Consider the following 24,792-nt stretch of genomic DNA (forward strand, 5'->3'; position numbering starts at 1 on the left):
CCCAATGGCATCCACAGGTGTGCCTGTCTGGAAAGGGGTGGATCAGCATGTTCCTCATGATGAAGAACCATGAGACAGCATCCTCTGGTGTGCCTGTCTGGTACAGGTTGGATTGGCATGTTCCTCATGATGAGTGACCCCGTGATGTTGTCCTCAATTGTGCCTCTCTGGAACAGCATGGATTGACATGTCCCCCATGATGAGGGACCCTGCGACATCATCCACATATGTGCCTGTCTGGAATGGGCTGGAGGTAAGTGTTTTTCACAATGAGGGATTCCATGATGGCATCCACAGTTGCACCTGTCTGGAAGGGGCTGGATTGGCATGTTTCCCTTGAAGAGGAACCTCACGCCTTCATTGCCAGGTGTGTCTGTCAGGATAGGGCTGGAGTAGCATGTCCCCTGCAACAAGAGACCCCGAAATAGTGTCCAAATATTTGCCTGTCTGGAATGGCATGAATTGGCATGTGCCCTGCAATGAGAGATGCCTCGCCAGTGTCCACAGGTGTGCCTTTCTGCAACAGGCTGTATCAGCATGTTCCTTGCTTTGAGGGACCCCATGATGGTGTCCCCAGTTTTGCCTGTCTGGAATTGTGTGGATTGGTGTGTTGCCTGTGACGAGAGCCACCATGACGTCATCTGCTGGTGTGCCTGTCTGGGATGGGTTAGATTGGTGTGTTTCCCTCAATGAGGGATGCCTCGACAGCATCCACAGGTGTGTCTTTCTGGAAAGGGATGGATCTGTTTTTTCCCTCAATGTGGAACCCTCAACAGCATCCACAGGTGTACCTGTCTGGAATGTGCTGAAGGTGCATGTTTCCCATGATGAGGGGCATCATGACGGTGTCCACAGATGTGCCTATCTGGAAGGGGCTGGAATAGTGTGTGCCCCATGACTATGGACCCTGTGTTGGCATCCACAGGTGTGCCTGTGTGGAGTGGGCAGGAGCTGAGTGTTCCCCATGATGAAGGATCCCATGATGGCATCCACAGTTGTGCCTGTATGTAATGGGCTGGAGTGTCATGTTTCCCACAATTAGAGTCCCTGTAACTTCGTCCACATGTGTGCCTGTCTGGAACAGGATAGTGTGGCCTGTTCCCCGCAATGAGGGACCCCGCAATGGGGGACCCCATGATGGCATCCACAGTTGTGCCTCTCTGGAGTGGGCTGGAGGGCCATGTTCCCTGTGACCAGGGACACTGGGATGGTGTGCACAGGTGTGCCTGTCTGGAATGGGCTGAAGCGGCATTTTCCCAGGCACTAGGGACCCCACAACAGCATCCAAATGTATGCCTGTGTGTAAAAGGCTGGAGCAGTGTGTTCCACGTGACAAAGTACCCCGCGACAGGTCCACGTGTGCCTGTCTGGATCGGGCTGGGTCGATTGGTGTGTTCCCCACATCAAGAGACACCACAACAGTATCCTCTGGTGTGCCTGTCTGGTACGGGTTGGATTGGCATGTTCCCCACAATGAGTGACCTCACGATGTTGTCCTCAGTTGTGCCTGTCTGGAACACCATGGATCAGCATGTTCCTCATGAAGAGGGACCCTGCAATGGTGTCCACAGTTGTGTCTGTCTGTAACAGGCTGGAGGGGAGTGTTCCCCACAATGAGGGAACCCACAATGGTGTCCACATGTGTGCCTGACTAACGGGCTGGATAGGCGTGTTCCCCATGACGAGGTAACCTGTGACATCCACCTGTGTGCCGGTCTGGAGTGAGATGGATCGACGTGTTCCCTGTGATGAGGACACCCACGATGGCGTCCACTGGTGCACATGTCTGGAATGGGCTGGAGCATCGAGTTCCCCATGGTCAGGGACCACACAATAATGTCCACAAGTGTGTCAGTCTGGAATGGGCTCAAGTGGTGTGTTCCCTGTGATGAGGAACACCGTGTTGGGTTCCACAGGTGTGCCTGTCTGGAATGGTCTCGATCAGCATGTTCCTCGTGATTAGGGAACCTGTGACAGCATCCACAGGTGTGCTGGTCTGGATTGAGATGGATCAGTGTGTTTCCCACATTGAGAGACACCAAAGCAGCATCCTCCAGTGTGCCTGTCTGGTACGGGTTTGATTGGCATATTCCCCTTGACGAGGGGCCCTGTGCCATCGTTGACAGGTGTGCCTGTCCAGGAAGGGCTGCAGCAGCATGTTCCCTGTGACAAGGGACCCCGCAACATTGTCTAAAGATTTACCTGTCTTGAATGGCATGGAGCAGCATGTGCCCCGCAACAAGAGACACCTCGATGGTGTCCACAGTTGTGCCTTTCTGAAATGGGCTGTATTGGCATGTTCCCTGCATTGAGGGATGCCACGATGGTGTCCCCAGTTTTCCCTGTCTGGAATGGGGTGGATCAGTGTGTTCCCCGTGACAAGAGACACCATGATGGCGTCCCCAGGTGTGTCTATCTGTAATGGGCTGGAACAGCATGTTCCCCACAACAAGGAGCCCTGCACCATTGTTGACAAGTATGCCTGTCTGGAAAGGGCTGGAGTGACATGTTCCCTATGACAAGGGACCCTGCGACAGTGTCCACAGGTTTGCCTGTGTGGAATTGGGTGGATTGCTGTGTTCCCCATGACAAGAGACACCATGATGGCATCCACAGGTGTGCCTATCTGGAATGAGTTTGATTGGCATGTTCCCTGCAAAGAGGGAAGTTGTGATGGCATCCATAGATGTGCCTGTCTAGAATGGGCTCGAGCAGCATGTTCCCCACCACGAGGGTCCCCACACTGATATGGACAGGTGTGCCTGTCTGGAAAGGGCTGGAGCAGCATGTTCCCTGTGACAAGGGACCTCACAACGATGTCCAAAGATTTGCCTGTCTGGAATGGCATGGATCAGCATATGCCCTGTGATGAGAGATGCCACAATGGTGTCCACAGGTGTACCTTTCTGGAATGGGCTGTATCAGTGTGTTTCCTGCATTGAGGGACCCTGCTACATTTTCCACAGGTTTGCCTGTCTGGAATTTGGTGGATCGGTGTGTTCCCCACGATGAGAGACACCATGACATTTTCCCCATGTGTGTCTGTCTGAAAGGGATTGGATCAGGGTGTTCCTCACAATGAGGGAACCCGCAATGGCATCCACATGTGTGCCTGTCTCTACTGGGCTGCATAGGTGTGTTCCCCACAATGAGGTACCCTGCAACATCATCCACATGTGTGCCACTCTGGAGTGAGATGGATCGGTGTGTTCCCCATGACGAGGAACCCCATGATGGTGTCCCCTGGTGTGCATGTCTTTAATGGGCTGGAGCAGCGTGTTCCCTCTGATGAGGGACCCCATGACTGTGTCCAAAGGTGTACCTGTCTGGGAAAGGATGGAGGAGAGTGTTCCCCATGACGAAGGACCCTGCAATGACGTCCACAGGTGTGCCTAATGGAACAGGCTGGAGCAGGATGTTCCCCACAACTAGGGTCAACATGACTTTGTCCATAGCTGTGCCTGTCTGGAATGGGATGGTTCAGCCTGTTCCCTGCAATGAGGGACCCCATGATGGCGACCGCAGGTTTGTCTGTCTGGTATGGGCTTGAGTGACGTGTTCCCCATGATGAGGGACCTCGCAACAGCATCCAAAGCTGTGCCTGTCTGGAATGGCCTGGATTGACTTGTTCCCTATGATGAGGGATCTAGCAATGGTGTCCACAGGTGTACCTCTTTGGAACAGCCTGGATTGGAATTTTCTCCTTGACAAAGGACCCCACAAAGGTTTCCAAAAATGTGCCTGTCTGGAACTGTCTGTACCTCTGTGTTCCCCCAACGCTGGACCCCACTACAGTGTCCACAGGTGTGTCTGTCTGGAAAGGGATGGAGTGTCATGTTCCCTGTGATAAGGGATGCCGCGACAATGTCCAAAGTTTTGCCTGTCTGAAATGGCATGGATCACCATATGCTCCATGATGAGAGATGCCACGATGGTGTCCACAGGTGTGCCTTTCTGGAATGGGCTGTATCAGCATGTCCCTGCATCAAGGGACCCTGCTACAGTTTGCACAGGTTTGCCTGTCTGGAATTGGGTGGATTGGTGTGTTCCCCATGACGAGAGACACCATGCTTGCATCCACAGTTGTGCCTTTCTGAAATGGGCTGGATTGGTGTGTTCCCCTCAACAAGGGACCCCATGACAGCTTCCACTGGTTTGCCTGTCTGGAATGGGATGGAGTGGCATTTTCCTCATGACAAGGGACCCCATGTTGGCATCCACAGGTTTGTCTGTCTGGAATGGGGTAGATTGGCATGTTGCCCACAGTGAGGAACCCTGTGACAGTGTCCACAGGTGTACCTGTCTGCTACAGGCTGGATGGGTGTCTTCCCCGTGTGAAAAGGGACCCCACAATGGTGTCCACATATGTGCCTGTCTGGAATGGGCTGGAGCAGCTTGTTCCCCATGAAAAGGGACCCTGTGATAGCATCCACAAGTGTGCCTGTCTAGAACGTGCTGGAGTGGTGTGTTCCCCATGACGAGGGACCCCACAATCTTGTCCACAGTTGTGCCTGTCTGAAACCAGTTGGAGTGGTGTGTTCCCCATGACAAGGGACCCCGCAAGAGCATCCACTGGCCTGTCCAGAATGGCCTGGAGCAGTGTGTTCTCCATGACAAGGGACTGCTTCCATAGCGTCCACAGATTTGCCTGTCTGGAATGCACTGGAGGGGAGTTTTCCACCTGAAGAGGGACCCTGAAACAGCGTCCACAGGTGAGCCTGTCTGGAACAGCCTGGAGTGGTGTGTTCCCCGTGACAAGGCCTCCATGATGGCATCCACAGGTGTGGTTGTATAGAATGTGCTGGAGTGGCATGTTCCCCACAACTAGGGTCCCCGCAACTTAGTCCATAGGTGTTCCTGTCTGGAATGGGATGGTGTGGCTTGTTCCATGTGATGAGGGACCCCACGATGAGTGACACCAGGAGTGTGTCCACAGTTGTGCCTGTTTTGAAAGTGGTGAATCATCATGTTCCCCTCAACAAGGGACCCCCGCAATACCATTCATAGGTTTGCCTGTCTGGAAAGGGCTGGACTAGCATGTTCCACATGACGTGGGACCCTGCATTGGTGTCCACAGTTGTGCCTGTCTGGAACAGGCTGGAGGGGTGTGTTCCCCATGATGAGGGACCCCACAATGGCATCCACAATTGTGCCTGTCTGGACTAGTCTGGATAGACATGTCCCTGCATCAAGGGACCACATGATGGTTTCCACAGATATGCCTGTCTAGAATTGAGTGGATCAGTGTGTCCCCTATGATGAGAGACACCATCACAGTGTCCACAGTTGTGATTGGAACAGGTTGTATTGGCATGTTCCCTGTGACGAGGGACCCTGCAATGATGTCCACATGTGTGTCTTCTCTAACAGGCTGGATAGGAATGTTCCCCATGACGAGGTACCCTGTGACATTGACCACATGTGTGCCGGTCTGGAACGAGATGGATCGGCGTGTTCGCCAAGACAAAGAACCCCACAATGGCATCCACTGGTGTGCATGTTTGGCATGGGCTGGAGCAGAGTGTTCCCCGTGATCAGGGACCCTGCAACAATGTCCACAAGTGTGTTGGTCTGGAATGTGCTCAAGTGGCATGTTCCCCATGATAAGGAGCTCTGCAATGGCTTCCACAGGTGTGCCTGTCTGGAACAGCCTGGAGTGGCATGTTCCCCGTGATGAGGGACCCCATGACTGTGTCCACAGGTGTGCCTGTCTGGAATGGACTGTTGCAGTGTGTTCTCCACAAAGAGGGACCTCACAATGACGTCCACAGGTGTGCCTGAATGGAATGGGCTGGAGCGGCATGTTCCCCACAGCTAGGGTCAACATGACTTCATCCACAGCTGTGCCTGTCTGGAACAGGATGGTGCGGCCTGTTCCCCTCAATGAGGGACCCCAAAATGGCATCTACAGGTGTGCCTGTGACAGGCTCAAGTGCCATTTTCCCCGTGATGAGGGACCCCATGACAGCATCCACAGGTGTGCATGGATAGAATGGGCTGGAGTGACATGCTCCCCACAATGAGGGACCCCACAACCATGTCCACAGGTATGCCTTTCTGGAACGGGCTAGTTTCATGTTCCCCATGACAAGTAATCCCACAATAGCATCCACAATTGTGCCTGTCTGGAATGGGCTGGAGGGGAGTTTTCCCCATGATGAGGGATCCCACAGTGGTGTCCACAGTTGCACCTGCCTGGAAGGGGCTGGATCAGCATGTTTCCCATGACAAGGGACCCCACACCATTGTCGACAGGTGTGCCTCTCCAGAAGGGCTGTAGCAGCATGTTCCCTGTGACAAGGGACCCCACGACATTGCCCAAAGATTTGCCTTTCTGGAATGGCATGGATTGGCGTGTACCCTGTGATGAGAGATGCCTCAATGGTGTCCGCAGTTGTGCCTTTCTGAAATGGGCTGTATTGGCATGTTCCCTGAATTGAGGGACCCCATGACAGTGTCCTCAGTTTTGCTTGTCTGGAATGGGGTGGATTGGTGTGTTGCCTGTGATGAGAGCCACCATGACATCTTCCACTGGTGAGCCTGTCTGGAACGAGTTGGATTGGTGTGTTCCCCATGATGAGGGAACCTTCAATAGTGTCCACAGTTGTGCCTGTCTGGGATGGAGTGGATTGTTGTGTTCCCCATGGTGATAGATATCATGATGGCATCCATAGGTGTGCCTGTCTGGAACAGGCTCAAGCAATGTGTTCTCCATGATGAGGGACCCCGCAACAGTATCCACAGGTGTGCATGGTTGGAACAGGCTGGAGCGACATGTTCCCTGCAACAAGGGACCCTGCGACCATGTCCACAGGTATGCCTTCCTGGAATGGGCTCGAGCTTTGTGTTCCCCATGACAAGGGACCTCGCCATGGCATTCACAGGTGTGCCTGTCTGGAACAGGCTGGAGCTGTGTGTTCCCCGCAATGAGGGACACTGCAACGGCATCCACAGGTGTGCCTTTCCAAAACAGGCTATAACAGCATGTCTGCAGCATCAAGGGACCCTGCGACGGTGTCCACAGTTTTGCCTGTCTGGAATGGGGTGGATCAGCATGTTCCCCATGATGAGGGACCCCGTGATGGCGCTCACAGGTGTGCCTGTCTGGAATGGGCTAGATTGGCATGTTCCCTGTGATGAGGGACCCCGTGATGGCATCCACAGGTGTGCCTGTTTGGAAGGGGTGGATCAGCATGTTTCCCATGCTGAGGGACCCTGCAATGGCATCCACAGGTGTGCCTGTCTGTAACAGGCTGGAGCAGCATGTTCCCCACAACTAGGGTCTCCGCTACTTGGTCTACAGGTGTACCTGTCTGGAACAGGATGGTACAGTCTGTTCCCTGTGATGAGGGACCCTGCGATGAGGGACCCCATGAATGTGTCCACCCTGATCCCTGACCCAACACTACAGTCTCTATCATCAATATCCAGTGAGGTGTTGTGGTGCATACTTGTAATCCTAGGAGTCTGGATGGTTAGATAGGAGGATCTTCAGGAGTTTGAGGCCACATAGCAAGTTCAAGGCCAACCTGGACTACATACCAAGTCCCTATCTCAAACTCAGAACCAGTACCACCAGAAAAAAACCTCAGAACTTCCAATTTCAATTTTGTTGCAGTTAGTCAAGTTCAAATTACAAAAAAAGTTCATAGTTCACATTGAGGTTCACGCTCCTGTTGTATACTTCACCAGCATAAAAAAATATAAAATGACATATTCCAACATTCTGGCATGACATGATGTTGTTTCACTGCCCTAAATATGCTCTATATCCATTGATTTCTGTGTCTTTTTTCGCATTTCCAGTAAGATATTCATGTTTCACTGTTCCTATAGTACTTTTCTTTTCCAGAATGACAAAATACTGGAATTTATAGTATAGGAGATTTTCAAATGCTAATCTCAAAATACACTGTATTATGAAATAGAATAAGAAAAATATCCTCTGTTATTATCCTCAATATCCTGGGTTAGTAAAGGTGTTGGATTAGGGGCTTTCATAGATTTGATTGTGACTTGGAGGTTATGAAAGGATACAGACTTGCTTGGACTGAATGCTATGAGTCTACACTAATCTTAAAATGTGGTGAGGAATTTCAAAATTCTGATGGCCTTACTATTGTCTGTTTTTGCAGACACTTAAACTGTCACTGTTCTTCTTTTATATTGCTGAAAGCTACTTGTTTCATTGAACCTTCTTGGTGTCTTTCTCTGCTCCTTGGGGAATTCCCCAGGTTGGTAGTCTTGCTCTCAATGATCTGGTTCCTAAGCATTGAGAAGAAGAGGTGATTTCATTTCATGCTGATAAATGTCTCCCATCTTTATTTTCACATCTTCCTATGTGGCTCCAGGACTGTAGTACTTGAACACTTCCCATAATCACAGCTCAGTGTGAGCAAGAGTTAAATGTTGTGGAAGGAAATAGGACATGGCTTGGTTAATACAGGGCCTTAGCATGATATTTTGTTTTCCAACCATGATGGCAGCAGCACCAGATATGTTAGCCACATAGGGACACAGTCATCAAGCTCTGCACTATTTTTTTCCCATAAAAACCTGGGTTTCAGCCACAGGAGCATTCATCTGTCTCTTTTTTAAAAAATTAAGCTTATTGGTACATTTTAGTTATATATTTTGACCACATCCATTATTGGGAATTTGTACCTGTACATTATATATCTTGGTTCTTATTTTTACCCACACCCCTTCCCTCCCTTCAACCTCTCCACCCCTCATTTACATAAGCTTTTTTGTATTTTTTCTTTTTTTATGATTTTCTTTCTTTTCTTGCCTTCACCCCCCAACTCGATCCAATTCCTTTCTGAAAATTTTCTTCCTATTTTACAATGTCTGTTATATATTTTGATCCTCATTTACTCTCTGTTTATTTTTGAATTATGCATATTTTAGGGCCCAAATCAAAATCACAAATGTGGTTTAGCCTAAAATACCTAGTAAAAGGGAGATTATAGAAAAAAGTCCTCCTATGTTTATTTCTAACCTTCCATTTTCCTGTCATTAATATAGGATCCACAGGGGATATTTTGATGACCCAGAGTCCAAGCTCCCTGTCCATCACCCCTGGAGAGTAGGCTTCCATCTCATGCATGTCTAGTCAGAGCCTGGTACATAGTAATGGAAACACCTATTTGCATTGCTACCTGCAGAAGCGAGGCCAGTCTCCACAGCTTCTGATCTATAGGCTTTCCAACCAGGCCCCTGGAGTCTCAGATAGATTCAGTAGGTGTGGATCAGGGACAGATTTCACACTGAAAATCAGCAGAGTGCAGGCTGAGGATGTGAAAGATTATTACTGCATGCAAACTGTACAATAGCCTCCCACAGTGATACAGCCCTGAACACAAACCTCCCTGCTTGGTGTGGCCCAGCTGCTTTCATGGGTTTCTCATCTTGAGAAGAGCACAGCAGATTTTCTGAGTGTTTATGAGAGAGGAAGCTGATGGGGAAGTCATGACAAGAACTTGCAGTTCTGTTTCTGTCCCATGGTTGCATTGGCTACACTCAGGAAAACTCCATTAAAGGCCCTGTCAGCTCTCACAGCCTGGGCTTTGTATACGAGCAGAAAAAGAGTTGAGATCCATGTACCTTCTGAACAAATGGACACCACTGCAGTGAGATCTGAATGAAATCTCAAGCTAATCCTCCCAGCACTGCTTCTTTTTGTTAATGATCAGTTTAATGGCCATGTGATTGATACAGATTTGGACAACACATGTAGAACATGTCTTGAAGTTTATCAATGCTTATATCATTCTAGGAAGATTATATTGGGTAATATTTAGAAATGAGTATTTTTAAACTTTCCCCACTTCTTCTTTGTCCTTTTACAACTTATGATAGCAGTCAGTACAAATGGCATGGATGACATTCCAAAGAATGACCTCTTGCCTGAGTTCTGAGGACAACTCATGAAAATCTTGGGCTTTGAGTCTGAAAATAGACTTTTGTAAATTTATAGAAAATAGATACTGATGCTAAAACTCTTTCATTTGTTCAAATTATTTTTAACTCTTACAGAAAAGGGGTCCTTGAAATTCCAGAAGTTGAGTATTATAAAAATATACCATAAACTGGAAGACACAGAGTATAGAAGTTGCTTTGTCCACCATTAGGATAACATGAAATAGTATGCGACCATTTTTCTCTCCAAAAAGTTCATAATTTTAATTCTTTGTCAGTGTGATAGGAATATATCAAAGGTTAACTCAGGTGAAGTAACCTGATTTTTGACTTGTGGTCGGTTCAGTCCTGGATGATGCTTTGATTCTCTCACCTCTGCTTCCCACAGGAAGGAGGTGTCTTTACAGCAGAATATTGTCCACATCCCAGAAAGGATATTTTTATATTTTTGAGAAGCTGTCATTGTGAGAGGCTGACTGTTGTGTTGCTCATATTAAAGCATCCCAACATCTTCCGCTTCCACTTGTTTTATGTTTGGGGTTCTCATAGAAATCAATCCACATGATATTTAAGCTTGTGTGTCTGATTTAGCTCACTTAACATTGTGCTCTCAAGGTGCATTCATTTTGGAGTCCTATTCAGGGAATTTTTGCCTGTGCCTGTGTTTAAAGCATTTTTTCTATGTTATCTTTCAGCAGTTTTGGTTTCTGGTTTTATATCTAGGGCTTTGATTCATTTGGATTTGATTTTAGTACCAGGCAAGAGATGGGCAATCTTCTGCATGTAGATATCAAGATTTCTTAGTGCAATTTGTTAAATTTCCTATCATTTCTTTGCTGAATAAGAATGCCTTTGATACTTTATGCATATCATTTTTCCAAACAAAATATTTTACACATTTTTTCATTGTTATAATATTATACCATCATAATTTGTCAATAGTCAGTGTTACTCAGGACTGTCCAATGAGAGCTCATTCAAGCTGCTTTCTAACATTTTCAGATTTTACACCAATATTCTCTGAGGATTTCATTAGTTTAGAGCACAACTTGGTCCATGCCCACCTTGTATTTTCCCTGTCCTAAACCTGAAATAAGTCCTTTCACAAAGAATTTCTTATTTGTATTTCTGGAGATGGGTATTCAAAAGAGGAAAAAGATTTAGCACTACAAATGTTCACTGATCAGAAAATAATTTTTCTGATGTATATATTGTATGCCTTCTTATCATTTAACTTCATGTGTTAAATCTATCAAACCATGAATTTATATGTTTTGATTATACTACAAAGTCACAATTTGTTCTGTTATTCTCTATTTTCATATTCATAATATTTTCTCAAAGCTGAGACTCATGGCTTTGATTGTGTTGACTGCATTAATTCAGTTGATTACTTTTTCTCTAAAACCAATTTCTGGTTGCCATTGGTATTTGCACTCTGTCACAGCTTCTTTCCTAAGATTTTCACACACCTGCAGTACTACTAATGCACCTTGGCAGCTTACTAATGATCAGCTCCTTACATTGGTGCCCTCATCTGACCACCTGGGCTCTGCCTAGAGCACCAGTGACTGCCAGGATGAATGCTCTGCTCTTCTTTCTGCAGCTGTGAGATCCTCGTCTGATTGATGGGGCATCTCTCTCCTTCTGGACAGCCATGTAGGGACACTACCCTCCCTCCAGTCTGATTAAAGTCCCCAATCTTCTTTCCTCTTCATGCCATAGTGTAGAAGGCACTTCTATACATTTGCCAAGAGGATCTCTGGACACTGATTCTAGAGATGAGTGACAGAGGCCCAGTGAGAAAGGAGATGGAAGAATTGGGGGCATTTGCCTGTGAGCTTCAATCCACACAAAAAGATGAAGTGTCCATTGACAATTATGAGCTTGTAGCCTTTTAACAAAATCTCATAGAGCATCTCCTACTAAAGAGCCAAGCTGTATATTAGAATTTTAAAATATGCAGTCAGTAGTGTATCATTAAATAGGAAATAAACATTTAAACTGACATTTAACAGATGTTCAAGGTTTTTCTGCACACTCATTGAAGAGATGCATGATAGAGACACAAATGGAGAAAATGAAGAAAATGACTCAGCATGTAGGGGCTCAGGAGAGAAATGAATGTTATGAAAATAGACCAAATGGGAATCCTATGACTGGAAAGTAAAATAACCAAAGAACAATTCACTAGATAAGTATAACAAGAATAAATAATGGCAGCAGAATCAGAAAGGGGACCAAGAGATGGAGTGGGGGGATGTGAAATGGGAGGGGAAGCAGAAGCTAAAGGAACTGAGCTGTTATGTGCACGTACCAACTCTCCATGCTGAATGCAATCATTGTACACTGCAACCATCCATCAATAAAAAATTTAAAAATTAAAAAAGGACTTTCCTAAAGAAAACATGATCGATGAAAATGAAGACCTTAGAAATTTGTAGATCACTATTAAGTACAGCAACAAATGTGTATGCGAATCAAAAAAAGGATAGAAGATACATGAGAAAATATTAGCAAAATATTTTCAAATGCAATGAAACAGAATAATGCACAAAGAAAGTCTATGAAACTCCTTTAAGTGAAACACAAAAAATCCTTTACTCATGTTTCAAATTATACACCCATATATGATGAAAAAGGTAAAGTCTCTAAGAAAAAAAACTCATTATACATAGAGAAACACTAATCATACCAAACAAAGTTTTTGACATAACCAATAAAGAATACATGATTGTGGAAAGATATATTCTCATGTTGATTGAGAAAAAATAAATCTGGCAAAAATTTTATGTTCAATGATAATGTACTTTAAAACTACAGTAAAAATATGCTCTTTTAGCTAAAACTAAAGGAAAATTACTATGCAGAGAAACACCTCATGAGAAATCCAAGAGACTACCCTGAGAATCAGAAGTATAAGTTTTTATTAGAAGTATGGAGGCTTGAATTGTGAATAAATACTTTTATATTTAAGGAAATAAGGATGTACACATGAATGTATTCATTTTATAGCACATTACTGACTCCAAGTTTTAAATAAACAAATGATTCTTCATAACAAAAATCTAGATGGAGTAATGCCAGAAGACAAGTAAAGCACTTGAATTCATAAGAAAACAATAAAGGCCTCAAAAATATTGAAGAAACAAGAAAAAGCTGAAAAGAGAAAAATAATGCTTAGTTTAATTTATATGCCATTTAAGCCTAGAAAAATCTGAACTACTGTGACAAATATCAGAAGTACAATTACCTTGGTAGGTTTACTGCGAGCAGATATGGACAGGAAAGGGCTGGAGGAGGGCATCTGAGGAACTGGATATATCATTCTACAGTTTGATCACAAATTATGTTGAACTATGTTTATTGTACATTTAACAACTCTGCTCTTGACACTATATGTGTTTCATCTTAATTAAAAAATAAGACCAAATGTAAGCTCTGCAAAACCTACATGTGGTAAAAAAAATAGGAACCACCAACCATGCATGGAAACTTACCCTCATTAAAAGTGTAAAATATGCCAGAAAAAGTGGTGAGGAACTAGAAATCAGTACAGATAGAGGAAATATACACACATTTCCATCTGCTGCTGAACAGAAATTTGATCTCTCTTAGTTTTCCTAGAATCTCAGATGTTTCATGCCATGTTGCCCATGGGAGAAGTCCTGAGCTTCCTATTCACAGTCATTCCACTTTACTTGCCAGATTTCTGCATACCACTGCACCCACCATGGGATTTGCATATTGCTCCCAAAGCAGGACCTTCCTTTCCTAGTCACAGATAAAGCTCAGGTCTACTTTGTGTTGACTGAACAGGACTCCTCAGTTCATTTTCTCAAAATTAGGCTCCTTGCCTAGCTCCTGGGACTGCTGGTGCTCTGGACCCCTGGTAAGTTCAAGGGAGATGAGGGAGGAGATAGGGTGAGAGGCGAGCTTTTGGACCCAACTGCTTCTCCTGTGTGTTCTGTCCATGAGATGCACAGGACTTGCCTGCCAAAATGTGAAATGGGCAATAAACATCTGTGAGCCTGAGAAAGATTCCAGAAGATCAGGGTCCTGTACTCTAGTCAAGATTGTCATGTAGAAAGAGGAGGATGGTGTAGGAAAATCTAGAGACTCCTTGAGGATTGAAAGATTGAAACTTTTCAAAAAACTTGAGTATTTCTTTTGTATAAATCAAAATCAAAAATTACATTGTCTAGCAGGACTGAAGTAAACTGGGCAAATGGTCCATAATGCTTGTGCATACTCTTTCACTTGCCAGTATTTTAGGAAGTAGCAGGGATGTTGTATTGACTCAGATGCCACTCTCTTTGTCTGTCAACCCTGGAGAGGCGGTCTCCATCTTCTGAAGGTCCAGGCAGTCTCTAATGCAGTGATGGGAAAACCTAGTTGTATTGGTTCCTCCAGAAGTCAAGCCAGTCTCCAAGGTGCCTGATCTATTTGGTTTCAAACCAAGACTCTTGGGTCTATGACAGGTTCAGTGGCACTGGGTCAGGACAGATTTTATATTGAAAATCAGCAGGGTGGAAGCTGAGGATATTGGGGTTTATTACTGCATGCAATGGACAGAATTTCCTTTCACAGTGAAACAGCCTGGAATGAAAACCACCCTGCTCAGGGAGGTCCAGCTGCCCTCATGTGTAGCTCCTGTTGGGAGCAGCACAGCAGAGTCTCTGAGTGTGTGTGAGGGGAGGAGGGGAAGAACTCAGGGGAGTGGGCTGCTGCTGAGGGCTCTGTACAGTATGTGCCTCTGCTACAGCTCAGGCACCACAGGCTAAGCACCTTCTCCTCTGTGACATGGTGTGAACAACAGGAAGACTTCAGGGTGTTCACTTGCCATTTAGGCAACCAGACATGATGGAACAGAAGCACAAATGAGAGCTCAGCATAATACAATCTGCCTTAGTACTTTGTCAATTAAATTCACTCAAATCACAGCCACATATTTCAGTCTGAGTTGTGGCAACATAAATATGATGTAGTTTTTTTTATGTATTGGTGTAATGGTCACTAGTGTCCATGTAGGAGGATTTGTTTGGTGGCACTGAGACTCTTCTTGTCCCCACATTCTCACTTCTGTTTCTCTGGACACATCTTTCTCCTGGGCAAGGTCAGGCACAATGTTTTACACTTATCTTCTGGAAAATCCCAACCTGGTGTTAAAGTTCAGCTTTTATCTCATCTAGTAAGCTTGCTCCATGAACGTGCTAAAGCTCAGAGGGATTCTCATATAGAATGCTTCTGCCTGGCCCAAGCCTGTATTTCTGGTGATATTCACATTTAGAGAATTGCAAATGAAAACAAAAGATAGTTGAACTTTCACTCCCTTAAAGGGCTTCTTCTCCCTCTGGAATATTAGGTCTTTTTAAATTTCTTCCTTGGCTTCTGAAGGTAATTATAAGCTTGATTTTCAAATCAATATTTTTTCTGTTACTGTCTTCTGTATTTTTCTTGCAGTGCTTGTGTTGATATGCTAAAAGACATTTCTTTTCAAATGAAAGTGGAAGTTTATAATATAATTTATAATAACATAGGTATAATATAATGTATAATAATAGCATAGGTATTTCACTTTTGGTATTAAATTTTGAAAATGAAGTTCGAACATCTAGATAGTTCAATACCTATTCATCATATGGTCAAACAATATTGAATAGGATGAACAAAGCTGAAGAATGGATGGTGATCAAAGTACAATTTACCATAATGAGTGATGAATATCTATATTCCAGTCATGAGTGGATTTGCTTTAAAGAAACACCGTTTGATTTTGTCTTCTAACAATACTATTTATCCAATAATAAAATAACAAATATTAAGAGGTTTAAACATAACAAATTAATCTAGATTTTGCTTTAAAATGTACTCTTTTTGAGGTTACCTATTCAAACTAAAATGTTCCATTATGAGTACAATTAAAATTACAATTTTCATATTTTTGACTTTTATTAGTACATGTTTTCAGTACATACTGATTGCATTCACTGCAGGGGCTTGTTACATGTACATAATACATTTCAATGATCTTCTTTTTACCCCTCCTTCCACTCCCTTTTTATTTTTCAAGAATCAAATTCATTTATCTTATATGACCTTATAAAGTTAATTATCATATATATATTGAAAACCAGACTAATAGGCCAAAGGACATATAAAACATGGAAGACAATTGTGCTCAAAGTACATTCCTGGTTATGTAGTCTACTGGATTACAATATCTTTTCTGTTATCTGTCTTTTATTTCATACTTTAAATATATACTGAGTATTAGTTCAGGGAAAATTATAGAAAATTCATTACTTTCAATTATAAAGAAATCTATCTATCTCTTGTAGAATTACTAAAATAGGAATTCCAGGAATTATTTCTTACAGAAAAATGAAATGAGCTGAAAACTAAAACCAGAATGAGAAAATACATATAGAACCTCTGGAAACAACTAAATGTTATGTAGGAAAAGAATTGAAGAAAGGGATAAAGATGGAAGTGGAAGAAATAATGAGGGAGGAAAGGAAGAAAGGAAAGAATGAAGAAACTAAAAGAAGGAGTGAAGATAAGAAAGAGTAAATACCAGATGAAGTAAAGGCCATACTAGTTACAGTAGAACATGTCATGGTACTTCTATGTGCCATTGTTCAACTCATCCTCTGTGAGAGATTTGAAAGCAAAGGGCCCAAATCCCTCATTGGTTCCTTGGGAGAGAAGGAGCAGAATAGAACTTCACTGAAATTTTCTAACTTGCCTGATGCTGCGTAAAGACTTTTTTCTCTACTGATTCAGCTCTCAGACCAGGAAAAGTAACATAGATCAGACATTAGACCAGAAAAACCTGTGCAGGGCAGTAGTGAAGGCCATCATTTCTGAAAGCTGCATTTATGAAAAGTCAGCATGAAATACAATGGGGCATCTAAGATCCTAGAAGAAACTTGGATGAGACCATTGAGATTACAAATTTATTGAAAACAGGAATGGATATAGGGGGATTTGAGAGAATGAGGACACAGATAGGTCCATGTAAGCCTGTGAAAGAATTAAGAAGCCATCAGTCTTCATCCAGGTAGACCTGAAATCACAGAGCAGTCCCTGACAATCAGTGAAGGTCTTCCACATCAGTCTCCAAAGACTGGAATAGGGGGATGTTTATTTCAAATGCTGAGTTTCCTAGAGGAGATTATAAAACAAACAAAGAAAGTGGAAACATCACCCATTATAAGGAGAAATTTTCTGGAATTCATGCCTGAAAAAAAACACATCAGACACACAGGATATTATCTTTCACATTACTGTCTTACACGTGTAAATTGTGATGGGAGAATAGACAACTGAAGGAAGTCATGAAAGTCACATGTGGAATAATTATAGTATTTGCAAAGTGAGAGAAAGCATATACAGAAAAAAAATTCTGGCTTGAAAAACACCATAAATGTTTTCCATAATCGTTGTACTGGTGTATGCTTATATTCCTGCCAATGCAAAATGGTCCTCAGACTGGTCTAGGAAGCACAGCTATGGTGACTAAAACAACTTGATTGGCTTGCAGCACTGAAGGGATTAGCAAATCACTTCTGCATGTGTCTGGGTGGTCCATGGAGGCTCAGCTTTGGGCCACAGATGCAGTTCTCTTCCCTCCTCTTTGGCACTGTGCCTGTACTCTGCTTTTACACTACCACTGGCCAAGCCTCACTTGTAATCATGTGTGGCATTTGAAGGACATTATACTTCTAAAATGACAGTCAAATATAAAACTTCATGTTCATATTGTGGGATAAATTGAACTTTCCAGACAAGCTGTCATTTTGTGGGGACATTTTTCAGATGTGAGAAACCCCAGTCTTCCAGGGTGTAAACTTATAGGGCAGGATAGGAAATCAAAAGCATAGAAGACACAGGATACTCAAGTGGGTGTTGCAGTTATTGTTTTTTTAATGCAGTTAGATGGTGGGTGAGCTGGCCTCAAAAGAGATTGAAATCCACAGAAGGAAACCTTTCATGCCAGCACACTTTTCCCCACTTTAATCTTATAATTCAGCCTATACATTTATAGAATATGTTTCTGTTTTTTTCAAGGAAAATGGAAAGAAAAATATTGTAAATATTTAGGAACAGGTTGAGATCAAGCAGATTTATATGTGTGGAGAATCCAGAAAATCCCTGTGGGCAAACTAATTGGTTTCTCCAAACCTGTTAGATGCAAAGAATCAGTTTATTCCAGTATTAAGTCATGCTACTGCCTGCCTGTGGTCATGTCTTTTATCATGATCTACTCCAAATCTCTCAGTCTATACATATCCTGACACTTTCCACAAAAACTAACTCTAGCTTAATGGGCACAAGTAATCTACTTCACTACTCTCTTCCTAATCCATACAAATAATACCTTTGGTTATATTTTATGGTCCTGAAGTGCATGAGACAAAGGAAATAAAAGTGCAATAACACCATGTTCTGCCTTTGTTTGACTTTGGTGTGGATTCAAGATGGATGCACTGGCCTGCTCCCAACCTAGAAACAGTGGAGGTTATTTTCATTCTTATCTGGATTGGCTGTGGATTGATCAGCTTTCATGGCTATTGCAGCCTCAGCATAATGTGAAAACATAACAAAGAGAGATTCTTATTTAGAATTTAAAGTATTCCTATTTATATCTATTGATATTAGAGAAAATTGTCAAAAGCCTGCTTTGGCCAAAGAAGATGTTTTTCTACACTTTTGATATACAAGAGTCCATACACAGCCGAGCAATGTGTATTATCTTCTAAACATACCACACATACTATGGCGCATCATCTGATTAATCCTCAGGACACCCCATGATGTCATTGGCATTTCATTTCACAGATGAGGGAATCAATTTCCCAAAGTCACCTTGTCATCTATGGCCCTAGGGTGCATACTCAGGTCTTTAAATATGCTCCTCCTTTGTGGACACTTAGCCCATTGTTGAACCCACAACCTACAAAAAAGAGAAAGGATGAAAGCAGAGTAATGTGAAATTCACACATCCCTGCTGCCTCTTGCCATGCAACATTGACCTTGAGCTTACTCCATTTTCATTTTTTCTCAGAAACACTAGTATAAATCATTTACAAAATCTAAATGATTTTAGTTCAGACTGGGGTAAGCCACAAAATGGAATTCCTTGACTTTTTCTATATCTACTCTTTTCCTTTCAACATAGCTATGAGTCATTATGTCCCTCTTTTTACTATATCCTATAATTCTCATTTGTTATCCTAATATGGAAAGCAAACACAAATAAAAATTTTCCTCTACTCCCAAGTGCTGAGAATTTACCTTATGCTCACATACCCAGATTGTACATGATTTAATGAAGCTATTGACCCAAGAGATTATATAGAGAAGAGAACGTCTCCTCTGCCACTTCTTCCAGTAAAATATTCTTTGTCTTTTGTGAAAATTGACACCAAATATTAATAAGGTAGAAGTGTTTCAGAGATCAGGGAACAGGCCCATACTCAGAGATCAAATAAGTTACCTGCATATGTTTTTTCTGTAAGTCCTGCAAAGCATCACCATTACTTCATGATCTTTGAGTACCATAAAATAACATCGTTTGGGTGGTCAGAATTCACACTGAGATGAAATCACAGAGTCAGGAGTGCTGTGCTTCTTCCAGAGGCTGGAGGATAAAGAACCTTTCAAATTTCAAGATGCTCCCACATTCCCCCATCCATTGCCCCTGCCTCTTATCAGTCAATGTCTATTTTCATTATCAAATCCCCTCTCTGATTGTGACTTTCCTCCTCACTATTAGGAGAATTGCTATGATTGTATTGGTCTCAATCAGATAATTCATATAACTCTCTCAATCCAAAAATTCTTATTGTAATCACATCTGCCAGGTTCCTTTTGACATAGAAGGTAACCCTTATAGGTTTCACATGTTAGGACGTAGATGACTCTGGAGGTTTTATTCATGTTTCCACAACTGTTACCATCTGCCCTAAAATTGTCATCCTTTAAAGTACATTAAAAAATTCACAAGTCAGTTGTGCAAAGCAAGAGAGCAGGGTGAAACATGATATTCAGGGTCCTATTCTGTGGGGCTTAAGCAAAGGCACATGCTTGTTTCACTTCCTCTAATTTGGATTTCATTGTGTACAAGAATTTGTCAGAAGTTTCTCTGAATTTCCTTTTCTTTTTTTATTAAGTTCATTGGTACATTTTATGTATACATTAGGATCATGTTCATCACAGGAAATTTGTACCTGAACATGATAAATCTTGGTTCTTATTTTTTCCCAATCCCCTTCCCTCCTTTCCACCCCTCCATTCATCCTTATTTACAAAAGCTTTGTTTCCATTGTTTTTCTTCTTTTCTCATTTTTTGTTTCCTTTCTTTCCTTTCCCCAGCCCTCTCCCTAGTTCCCCTTCCTCTTTGAACATTTTCTTCCTATTCCAAAATATGGATTATACATTTTGTTCCCCATTTACACTTTTAGGTTCTCACACCAGAGAGAACTACAACATTTACATATGTGTGTCCAATTTATTTCACTTAAGAGTATGCTCTCAAAGTGCATCCATTTAGCTATAAATGCCTCAAGTTTATTTTTCTTTATGGCTGAGTATTACTCCATTTTATTTTTAAAAACACATCTTTTTTACCCATTCATCACTTGATGGGCATTTGGGCTGTTTCCAAGATTTAGCTATTATAAACTGTGCTGTTATCAATGTGGATATGCATATATCACTCTGGTATGATGGTGTGAATTTTGGGGGGTAGATACCAAGAAGGGGAATATCTGCATCAAATGAAAACTGTAGTTTTAGTTTTTTGAGTAATCTCCATGCTGCTTTCCACAGTGGTTGCACTCTGCATGGTCTACACTCCCACCAAAAGTTGAGAACATTTCCTCTCAGACCTGCCAGAATTTGTTATAGGTTAATTTCTTGATAGCAGCTATTTTTTCTGGAATGAGATGGAATCTTAGTATTATTTCATTTGCATCTCATGAATGACCAGTAATGCCGAACATTTTCTCATATATTTAAAACTAGAATCTAGACCATATAAAGAACTCAAAAATCAGACTCTGCAAATTTAAAAACTCAATCCAAAAATGGGCATCTGAAATGAATAGTTTCTCTGAATTTCTGACCAAAAGAAATGAATTACTCTTAATCCAATCTAAGAAAAATTGGTTAAGGAAAATTAAATGTTTCTGGGCTGGGGATTTAGCTCAGTGGTTTTTCCATCTGCCCTGCAACCACAAGGACCAGAGTTTGATCCCTCAAAAAATAAAATTAAATGTTTCTGGAATTTTCTTAGTATTTTTTTTTCTTTTTTTTGGTACCAGGGATCGAACTCAGGTCCTTGTGCTTGCGCAGCAGGCACCAAAAGCACTGAGCTAAATTCCCGGCCCTTTTCTTAGTATTTCTATCCATGAATAAAGGAGGAGCAGAAGACATCAGACCAGATACGGCCTCCGAGAACACACATTTATTTATTGACTTATACTGGACCCAAAAATAAGGACTCCTCTGCAATTGATTGCTGTTTGCTAGCCAGTTTCCTTCAGGTAAAGCACACTGGAAATGCAGCAGGATTGTAATCAGGCTGCAGCACAAAAGTCTGGCCTGGGCCAGCAATGTACATATCAGTAAGACTCCCTGAGGACCCAGGCTACAGGGCATGGATGCTGAAGACACAGGGATTTCCACTTCCCTTGCTGCTAAACTGGGGTGAGAGGTCAAAGGCAAAGACACAGATGGGAGACAGGTATTCAAAATGCAGTTCAAGTTCATCAGGAGCCAAGATAATTCTCCCCACACATACTGGTTGAACAGGAGGTAGAGACTCTTCTTGAGAAGCAGAGAGTGATGCTGATCTCTGGTTCAGGATGAGGTCTCCACTCACTGCTGAGGATGGAAAGAAGATGGTGCACTGATGGTGCCCCATGCAGAACAGCATTGAGTACAGTGATTTTCAGTGAAGTCATCAGGGCAGGTTCCTCAGCTTGGATTGCCAATGCAATGTGGGCATTAATTCCAAATGGTAGAAAAGTATCAGAATATTAGTGAGTCCAGATCAGTAATAGGAAACAATGCATTTAGTCTCTAGCTATGAGAGAGACATAGAGCTTGGTCTGAGGGTAGAACTGTGTGTGATGCAGTATCTGGAGATTGATGCGTTATCCTTGTGCATCTACAGCATCTTTCCTGCCTTTGTGCTGCTCATGACAATGCCTTAACTCTGTTATAAGACATAAATTCATTAAACCCAGTTGTGATAAATATCCAATTTTTATTTAAAGAAATGAAACATTTTCAAATTCACAAAGATGTTGTGAGGGAATTTTCAACTTTTTTTGCCAGTCAGAAACTTTTGGGGTAAGAAAATGCCCAATAGTCTAACTTTCTAAGATTTTACTAGGTGTTCCTTACAAAAAAAGGACATGATCTTACATTATCACAAAGAAAATGAAAACAGACATTATTCCATGTACTCTCTATGTTCATTTCAAATTTTAAGGTCTCAAAACTCTTCTGTAAAAAAATGGGACTCTGGGAAGAAGCATGTTGTTGGCATAAAAGCCTTCATTAAACTACTCTGACCTGGGACATCTGGTACACTGGGTCTGGTGCTGAGTGACTGAGGTGAGGCAGGCCTGCAGCTGTTCCCAGCCCTGCTGATTTGCATGTACCCAGGGCACAGGCCACTGACCTGAGGATTTCTTCATAGGCTGCTCACACCCTGGGCAGGGTCAGTCCAGGTCAGTCAGGACACAGCTTGGACATGAGGGCCCCTGCTCAACTCCTGGGGCTCCTGCTGCTCTGGCTCCCAGGTAAGGAGCGAGAGCACCAAGCATATACTCAGCAGACTGTGGTCATTGCAGCCTGGCTTTCATGGAAGTTCTCTTGTAGGACAATCCTGTAAATATTTGTTTCTATGTTTCCAGTGTCAGGTACCATATGTAAAATCCAGATGACCCAGTCTCCATCTTTACTGTCTTCATCTCCTGGGGAAAGAGTCACCATCACTTGCAGAGCCAGTCAGAACATTTACAATGGTTTACATTGGTATCATAGAAACCAGGGAAAGCTCCTAAACTCCTGATCTATGCTGCCAGAAGTTTGCAATCTGGAGTCTCACTGAGTTTCAATGGCAGTGGATCTGGGACAGATTACACTCTCACCATCAGCAACCTGGAAACCGAAGATGTTGCAACTTATTACTGTCAGCAGTATTATAATTTCCCTTCCACAGTGATACAAGCCACAACATAAACCATCAGGGGAAACAGAAGCTTGAGGCTGGGCTGCCCCAGCTCCTCCTGGTGTCTCCACCTACTGGCAGCATTTCTCAAGTGTAGACTGCCTTTGAAGTTCACTTGGAGGTTTTGGGAGGAAGGTGAAGGAGGCTCCACTGCACCCTATCTCTTCATCTCCTCCTCAGCTCCAGCTATCCAGATATGACAGTGCCTTTGCTACAGTAATAGAGGACACAGATCAGCACATGTGGGGAGTATGGATTGTGGGATTGCCACAGCAGCAGCAGAAATTCGTACCACAATGAATGAATCTCTCTCTCTCTCTTTCTCTCTCTCTCTCTCTCTCTGCCTTCCAGAGTGCTAGGATTACAGCTACATGTGGTCCAACAAGGCTCACACCAAGCACATGGTGGAATTGCACCTAGAATCATAGCTGCTTCCTTTTTATCTATGGAAATTAATGTCTTTCAGTATAAATACCTATATTGTGTCATGCTAAAGAATATTTCACCATGATGGAGTAATATTTTTTCCCCAGGATGGCCATTCTCCCTCTAAAGTGACCAGAATACACAATATTCTAAGGAGATAATTAACATTAAGAGTCTCAATGACAAGTGAAGAATAATCAGGTTGTTTTTCTACTTCACTGACAAGCATTAATGAGAGCATTTCTCACATGCAGCCAGGCTTTGATGGTCACATAAAACCTTGGTAGAAGGACACAGAGAGGCTCCTCTGTACCCTAACTCTCTTGCCCCTCCTCAGCCCCAGCAGCACAGACATTACAGTGCATCTCCTGATTTAATAAAGAGGCTCAATCAATATATCCAAGGAGTGTGAGTAATGGCCAGATTTTGGAAATACTCAGATGGCCCATTAGTGTTCAGTCAGTAAACCTTCTTAGCTTCCCCAATGAGTCTCATGAATTGGTGTAATGAAAGGTCACACAAGCATTTAAATAATATGTTTTCACTTTCTAGGTTTCTTTGGCCACCAGCACTTCTGAACATCCAAGCCAAGTAGACTGATCACTCCTCAGACTAAAGTCTGATGCCCCATCTGGTATCCCTTTACATAATTACTTATATCACAGCTATTTCATTTACTTGCTTCTAAAACTCTTTTAACTTTTCCAAGTAACACACTTAATGGTAATTGCCTACCTTGCCTTGTTCTTTTTTTAAAAGACAAGTATTATTCCAGGATATGTGGGTGCCTGGGGTATCTTGGAGAGCTGAAAATCACAAGGAGTGGTGTCCTTGCTTGAACCCAATTCCTACTGTGTCCACTGACAGAGAAACAGACCCCTATGAGGAGCTTATTGTGGAGAGTGAAGGGTTGAAACAACCCTGAAAGACTCCTGAGCCCCTTGAGATTCTTGAGTCAGATAAGAACATAATGAGCCAGGATATGCACCTGGTACAAAAACAAGGATGTTGACTTTTAAAGAAAACAATGAATATAGAAAGGATTTGAATGTCTTCTGGACAAGAAAGTAACATTCCTGGAATTGTAAAGATATATTTGACCTTTTCTCTGTAAAAATAATTAGTCACGAGATCATGAGGGGAGAAAGGGAGGGAGGCTGTGGGTAATGAAGGAGGATATATAAAAGGCTCAATAA

General features: G+C 42.8%; 1 protein-coding gene across 9 annotated transcripts in view; it reads left to right on the top strand.

The window, feature by feature from the left end:
- The window catches only part of LOC106009380 (axonemal dynein light chain domain-containing protein 1-like), a 113,434-nt gene that overhangs the window by 82,571 nt on the left and 6,071 nt on the right, over positions 1-24,792 (top strand). For all 9 annotated transcript variants that reach the window (XR_015448515.1, XR_015448516.1, XR_015448519.1 and 6 more), the window contains one exon: positions 1-24,792. This exon is cut by the window's left edge and continues 19,367 nt beyond it; it is cut by the window's right edge and continues 6,071 nt beyond it. The gene's annotated coding sequence lies outside the window, so the exon portion shown is untranslated.

This window comes from Heterocephalus glaber, unplaced genomic scaffold, assembly GCF_053883595.1.
Source record: "Heterocephalus glaber isolate CG9 unplaced genomic scaffold, H.glaber_assembly_v1.0 deba00000470, whole genome shotgun sequence".
Lineage (NCBI taxonomy): Eukaryota > Metazoa > Chordata > Mammalia > Rodentia > Bathyergidae > Heterocephalus > Heterocephalus glaber.